Source organism: Brachyhypopomus gauderio, unplaced genomic scaffold, assembly GCF_052324685.1.
Source record: "Brachyhypopomus gauderio isolate BG-103 unplaced genomic scaffold, BGAUD_0.2 sc88, whole genome shotgun sequence".
NCBI classification, from domain to species: Eukaryota; Metazoa; Chordata; class Actinopteri; order Gymnotiformes; family Hypopomidae; genus Brachyhypopomus; species Brachyhypopomus gauderio.
The window spans coordinates 1,122,549-1,129,424 of record NW_027506909.1 but is presented as its reverse complement, the minus strand read 5'-3'; positions in this window follow the sequence as shown (position 1 = coordinate 1,129,424).

Here is a 6,876-nt window from a genome sequence, read left to right as displayed (position 1 = left end):
GATCGTAGTGAAGGAATGCTTATTAAACTTGCTTGTATTCCAGGTACCCTCATAAGAATGGGGATTAGATGCTGAAACACTGACGATGCAAATTTGTCCACTGCCAGCCATGCAGCAACACAAGCTATGTCGAGCGCATCCTTATAAATATCCTTCTTAAAAATAACTTTCTTTCCAGCATGCTTTGTTGCAGAGAAGCAGGGCTAAAGCCATTACAAAGCAAGGCGGAAGAAGACAAAAAGCCTTTTGTAAACTAATTATTCTTGGAAATTCTTTTCCCTCTTGCAAAAAACTATTTATAGTCAGCTCAGATTTGTTTTCATTGAATGACAGTTTGCCTGTATAGCAAAAAAATACAATCCACAGTCATAGTCTTCAGATTCCTCCCAAAATATAGAAAGTAATATTAGAGTTAACAATTTTACCTGTACTGTCTAATGGGCAATCCTTAACATTCATAGAGTGTAATATAATGTGATTGTGCTAAATTTTAGCAAATGATTTCAAATGATATGTCTTGCATCAGAAATGACCACCCTTAGCATGCTCAGATGATACACAGCCAATGTGAACAATAGCTACACTTCTTAATGAATGATGACAGCAGTCTGGCCTTGGTTCTGTTTATGAGTCACCAGGGGTGATAATCTGCTTCACATCATATATTTATTTATTACAAAAACTCAGACATTCTTTTCTGGGTAGAACATTAGCCAGCCTGTGATTGGTATGGTATAATTAGGTATATATATGCTGTAATGAAGAAATTTTCTCTAAATGAATGGTGTAACATCACTGTCCTATAAACAACATTTTTATTCTGGCATCAAAATGGCCACAGTAGAAATGAAAGCATTGTAGATTTAGAATAAGTTATTTTAAATAGATGTTTACCACAAAAATATCATATCTGTTTGTCCCATAAATGGGACATAAATTACACCAACCATGAAATCTTTTCTGTTCTAACATGATGTAGCAATGTAGCTAAGTGGGTGCTTTCACTCGGTCATCAGCATCTCCATTAACCATGTCTGAAACACAAATGCACCTGACATGATTTCAGCTAACCAGCTCCATGTGCCTCTTGTCACTCCAAGCTTGGTTCATGCCAGTGCTCTTAACCCTGTGAAGCCCCCCCCCCCCCCCCCCCCCAATGGGATGGCGCCCTCTCCAGACCAGAGGATCTCAGTCCTGCAGCCGTGCTCAGCTGGAGGAAGTGCTGCTGTGAATGCAATAAAGACACGAGGATTAAGGCATTGACTCACATCATGGCTGCCCACGGTGCGCCTCTCACTCGCTCCGTCTCTCAGTAGCAGCGGAGACTCACTGATGTCTCCATGAGCTGATGGTGATGCAGTGTTGCGTTTGACAGCCCTCTCACACACTGAGACGATCTGATGAGGTCTGGATGAATCCATGATTTGCTTTACATGGTGCTTAGTTCGTGGTGGGAGTAGGAAGTTTTAGCAGGTTATCACGGTGGCCATTCTTCTCGCTGACATCGCAGACAGGTTGAACAACGAACATCTGTGGTTTTCCTTCGGGTGTTAAATTTAGAGGTGAATGACAAATTCCCACTGTTTAAAAGAGATTAATGTTAAAGCAGGGTGTGAATGGGGCATCATCAGGTATGATTCAGATCGGAGCTGCCAGAGCCTGAAAAGCTCCTCGGATTCGGATCTGTTTGATGGTGAGCTGTGTGTGGATCTGTTTGATGGTGAGCTGTGTGTGGATCTGTTTGATGGTGAGCTGTGTGTGGATCTGTTTTATGGTGAGCTGTGTGTGTGCACCTGTGGCGTGACAGAAGACCATCCATTCCACTCGTTGCACCAGTTCCCATGTTAAACTGCAGTGCCCTGTATCTTCTCAGCTCAGGTTGTGCATTAGGTTGTGCATCAACGATCACTTGAACCTCTACAGGCATATGGATGCCATCACAAACCTCAGAGGGTTTAGGAGATTCCCTCCCACAACACAGTGAGATTTACAGCCAAACCATCATGGGTAGTATGTCTCTCCCTTGTTTTTTGTTGCACTCCCTTTTATACTTGGCCAAGATGTTTGGGTTTGGGACATTGGTCATGGTAGTGTGGATTCACATGGTGGGGCATGGTGTACAAGGAAAGAAAGTGTTTCTATTAAAACCTGGCTTGGTTTACGTGTTCACACTGTCTTCAAAGTCATGAAGCAAAACAATGAATTCTCAGCTTTCCATACAGTACACAGACAGACTAACACTATGTGCTAAAACTCTCAATTTTTATGTCCGCTGCTAGAACAGGTGCACTTACTGTTTATGCTGGCTTGGGCTTTTTCACCCAACCTAAGAAATGAAAAGAATTAGCAGCAAACAAAAGGCCCTGCTTGCTCTGCCAAAACTATCGCGAGTGCTAAGTGTAATGTAGAATGAGTGACATTACCTTTCTTTGTCCTCATTGTGTGGCTGGGTAGTTAACCCAAGAAGTTATTATTTCCACAGTATATTTTGGCCACTGCACAATCTAATATTAAAGTGAATTACCCCTCATTAGGATGCACTGCAGAGTTTTCCTTCAAATTGCTGTCTCAGAAAAAACTAAAATCACTTTGCCCAATAGGAGTGCGAAACCTTGGCCATACCAAAAGCATATGTTTGCTACATATCTCAATAAACTACAGGTAGCAACATTTAGTAATTGTCATATATAATAACACATTTTATGCTATTGAAGTCATTTTAATTCTAATGGAATAAAAATGTAATTTAAAGCTAGCACCAATAACAGAAGCAGTGGACAATTTAATAATCGGAAGTAAAACCTTGACAAATCTAGTCCATTTCCCACTGCTGTTTGATAGGGGAAAACACACCTGATTTAAGACCTTTAATGTCTCTGCGACTGTGCCATCAGAAAGGTGACGTTTCAGCACCACATTCAAGATCCAACAGTAGCCGCACCACTGCTACAATCAATTAGCTATGCAGAATATCACACAAGACATAAAGAATTTATCAAGTGGATATCAGACCGGGTCCCAGTCTTTATTGCCGGGGTTTCTGTCACTGGATAGCGATGAATGGGAAACAAATGTGCGGAGAGGGAGAAGAGTGGTTTTCCATATGGGAGCAGAGAACAGTTGAAGAACAGGACAGATGTTTCTCTGTCTACGGCCTTCGCCTTCCACCACGTTGACCTTCAAACAAGATCAGGCAAACACGCTGAGTTCAATCTCTCTCAGCACTGCATAATGTTTACATAATGTATATTATATAGCGATCACAAAAATCTCAGGTCATAGGTTTGTTTACTGTAACCAAATGCTATGTTTTTTTACTGTGAAAAGAACATGCTTCTATTATCTAACAGGTAGCTATCCTAGCTCTTTGTTTAGCATATAGCTGAGAGAATATCAGCCAACATAGGAAATTAACAATAGGTTTGTAAAATGGAATATGAAGAATATTCACAGGAGCCATTAAAATACGCTCAACAAGATTTACAATTATTTATAATGCTCAGTTTGGTCATCTTTATGATTCTCATGTAGCTTGAGTGTTTGATCTGTTAAGTCTTGTATCACTGTGTCATATCAGCATTGCAGACAGTAGGCCTACTATAATTTTCTGCTATAACCAAATAATATTAAGATTATTCCCAATGGAATAGCTAAAATATTTTCTTAATGCCTCTGACTTTGCATCTGCCCTTAGGCCATTCACACTGCCCCCAGTGTTACTCCACACAGAGTTGCATAAGATACTGTACGTGGTGACTAATGAAAGTAGCTACTGCACAAGCCCTTGAAAGCATTCTGCTTTACTAGATCCCATGGTTGGCCACACTAATCAGAGAGGGATAGTTCTCTGAAGAAGCGCAGAACAAGATTCACACTGATTCTGTTTGTTTAAATTTTGAACGGCTATTCGTTCCTTTTGAAAGGGTGAAAAATTGATGTTTCAGTCAATTGACCGATGAAGACATGTTGTCCCTCGACGGCCATCCCAACTAGAGAAGCTGTTGAAAGCTTTTAATGTAGGCCGGTGGGGCTGGGTGACCCTCTGCAGTCTGACTGAGCTTCCATGCAGAGAGACAGTTAGGGTTAACCCTAACCCTAACCCTAGCTTCCATGCAGAGAGACAGCTCTGTCCTTAATATGGGCACCGTGGAGGAATTTAGCTCCTACTCAGACATGTGCCCCCTCTTCCCTGCATACTTGCATACTTTCATACTTTCATACTTTCATATTTTCCCCAGTCGCTCCCCCATCGATTCTGTGGAATACTATTAGTCAAGGTTGCCCCATCCTATAATTCATGAAGCCCAGTTTCATGTGACGTGAATGATAGAGGACTTTTAGGAATGGGAAAACATTTGAAATATAGAATAATATAGGTAACATAGACATTCTGTCAGAACAAGGCATCATCAACTGCAATTATAAATGTTGTCAAGAGAGGGCAGTGTTATCAATAATTAGAAACTCAAAAAGGTGCCAATATATCAAAGCCACACATATAACAGCAATGAGTGTCTTTCCTGTCATTGATTTTACTTCTTAAGACCTTAACAGTTTTGTCTATCTATGTATCTATGTATGTATCTATCTATCTATCTATCTATCTGTTTGTGTGTGTGTGTGTGTGTGTGTGTGTGTGTGTATGCATGTTGCCTGTGTTCTATACATTTATGTACATTGTATACATTTATATACATTTATGTATATGTATACATTTATGTACAGAACATGGGCAATCATGGGTAACTAACTATCTGTGGGTATCTAACTGGAACACAACTTTAACAACTGGGCTTTAAGCATATTTTCAGAACACACTACACTGTTTATTCATGATTGATTAAGTCACTGGTCCTGTCACACACTAGACATATAGCAACTGAGACCTTGAGCCTTGCATGGCAAAGTGAGTGGTAGAGAGATGTAAAGCTTTTTGAAAAGGAAAGGACAATTTCAGCCGAATACGGCTTTACTGGGGGCGTTTTGAGCAGAAAGTCATCGACAAGCTTCCTTGTCCGTCTTTATTAGCTAAATCCAACAGAGAAAATGGATCCCTCTGCTTATCAGCAGTGTGCTTCGCGTGCTTGTGCCTGAGCCAGAGGTCGATCAGAGACGTGCTACCAATTTATAGACACTGTAGCATTATTATAGAGATGGAGGCGATGGAGGAGGTTAAGAGGATACCACAGATTAGAAAGGAAACTGCCACAATACACTGCCAGCTTTTGTAAGCCCAGTTTCCAAGAGAAGAATCCACCCTGGGGCAAGAGCAGTCAGTCTCATACTGCCTGTCCCATTATAGATACAACAACTTGTTTTCAGACGTTCTGAATGCAGAAGCAGAGATGGACTGGCCATGTGAGCATGTAAAATCACAAAAGCCATCAAGACCCACAAATAGATGAAAGGGATGCCGTGTTCAAAACACCAGACACACAGAGGGACGTGTGCCAACCCTGCGATTTAGTAGTGTAACAGTGTTTCAGTGATCAGTGGTGTACAAAGTGCTATGAACTGCACTCCAACATGGTAAGAATGTCAACTTTTGACATGGCTGTTATATATGAAGCCATCTTCCTTTCATCTGCAGACACTGACATTGTGTCAAAACATTGTGACAGATGGGTTGAGTTATTAAAACCAACTGTCAAAAATAAGAAAAAGGTGAAGGCCATTAATGTTAAGATGATTAAGGTGTGTTAGCGCTTAGTTATCACTGTGGATCTATGCAAAATCCCCACTTTAATGTATAAATGAAATTACCAAAATGAAACAAAAAATAATAATTTCTGAACTTCAGGATTGCCATGTGGCTCAACTTGGTTTAACAAGCAAATTTTTGGTCTGTGTGGTTCACAATAATGCAGATTTCATCAGTCAGCTCTCTTTCAAACACTCCAGCCCACATCAGCCATCACGTCTTCACTGAAACACAGGACACAGACTGGTGGACTTTTATCATGGCAAATGCAGGCTTTACCTTTTAGAAGTACATGCACTCTTTACTGAAATTCATTCATTTACTGAAGGAGCGGAAAAGATCCCCCTGCTTTTCACTAGGACACTGTCATAAAGTCCATTAAAGGATATAATTATGTGCTGATAATCTGCTGAAACACCCTGCATGATAACCTGCTGAAACACTCTGGATGATAACCTACTGAAACACCCTGGATGAAAACCTATACTGAAACACTCTGGATGATAACCTACTGAAACACTCTGGATGATAACCTGCTGAAACACCTTGAATGATAACCTGCTGAAACACACAAACACATACTGTATTAACTGCACACACATGCATTTGTCTGCCAGCTTAGAGAATGAGCTCACATCTGTAATCCCCTCAAATCAACTGTTTTCTGAGTATCAGTACTTGCTGGAAACTTATCACCTTCCATCACTGCTAACCCACTGCACTATTCTACCTATCTACCTATCTAACTCTCCTTCACTCTCTGTCTCAACCTATTTCTCTCCGCATCATTTGCCGGGGACCAGCTGCCTACTGATGACATCATGCCACCTTCCAGCTGCATTAGCGTGGTGAGAAGAACAGATGTTGGCTTTTGGAAGCCCTCTGACATGCAGCATTTTCTCCCCCACCTCCAGTCGCAGGGGCCGGAGCGCTGTTGACATCTGCTCTCAACATTTCACTCATAATAAAGCCTCTTGCCAGCTTTACAGTCACTGGAAACTCCCCACCAGCAGTGCCACAGCCCTTGAACCTGGATTTCTGGCAACATGAAACTGGCCCTTAAAATCTGAGTTTGTTCTCATGATGCATCTCAGAATGTATTTGGAGTGCAGAGGTCGAGCAGGCCGGGCCGGCACAGAACAACCGGGAGCTGCACCGCGGTGATGTGCTAGACT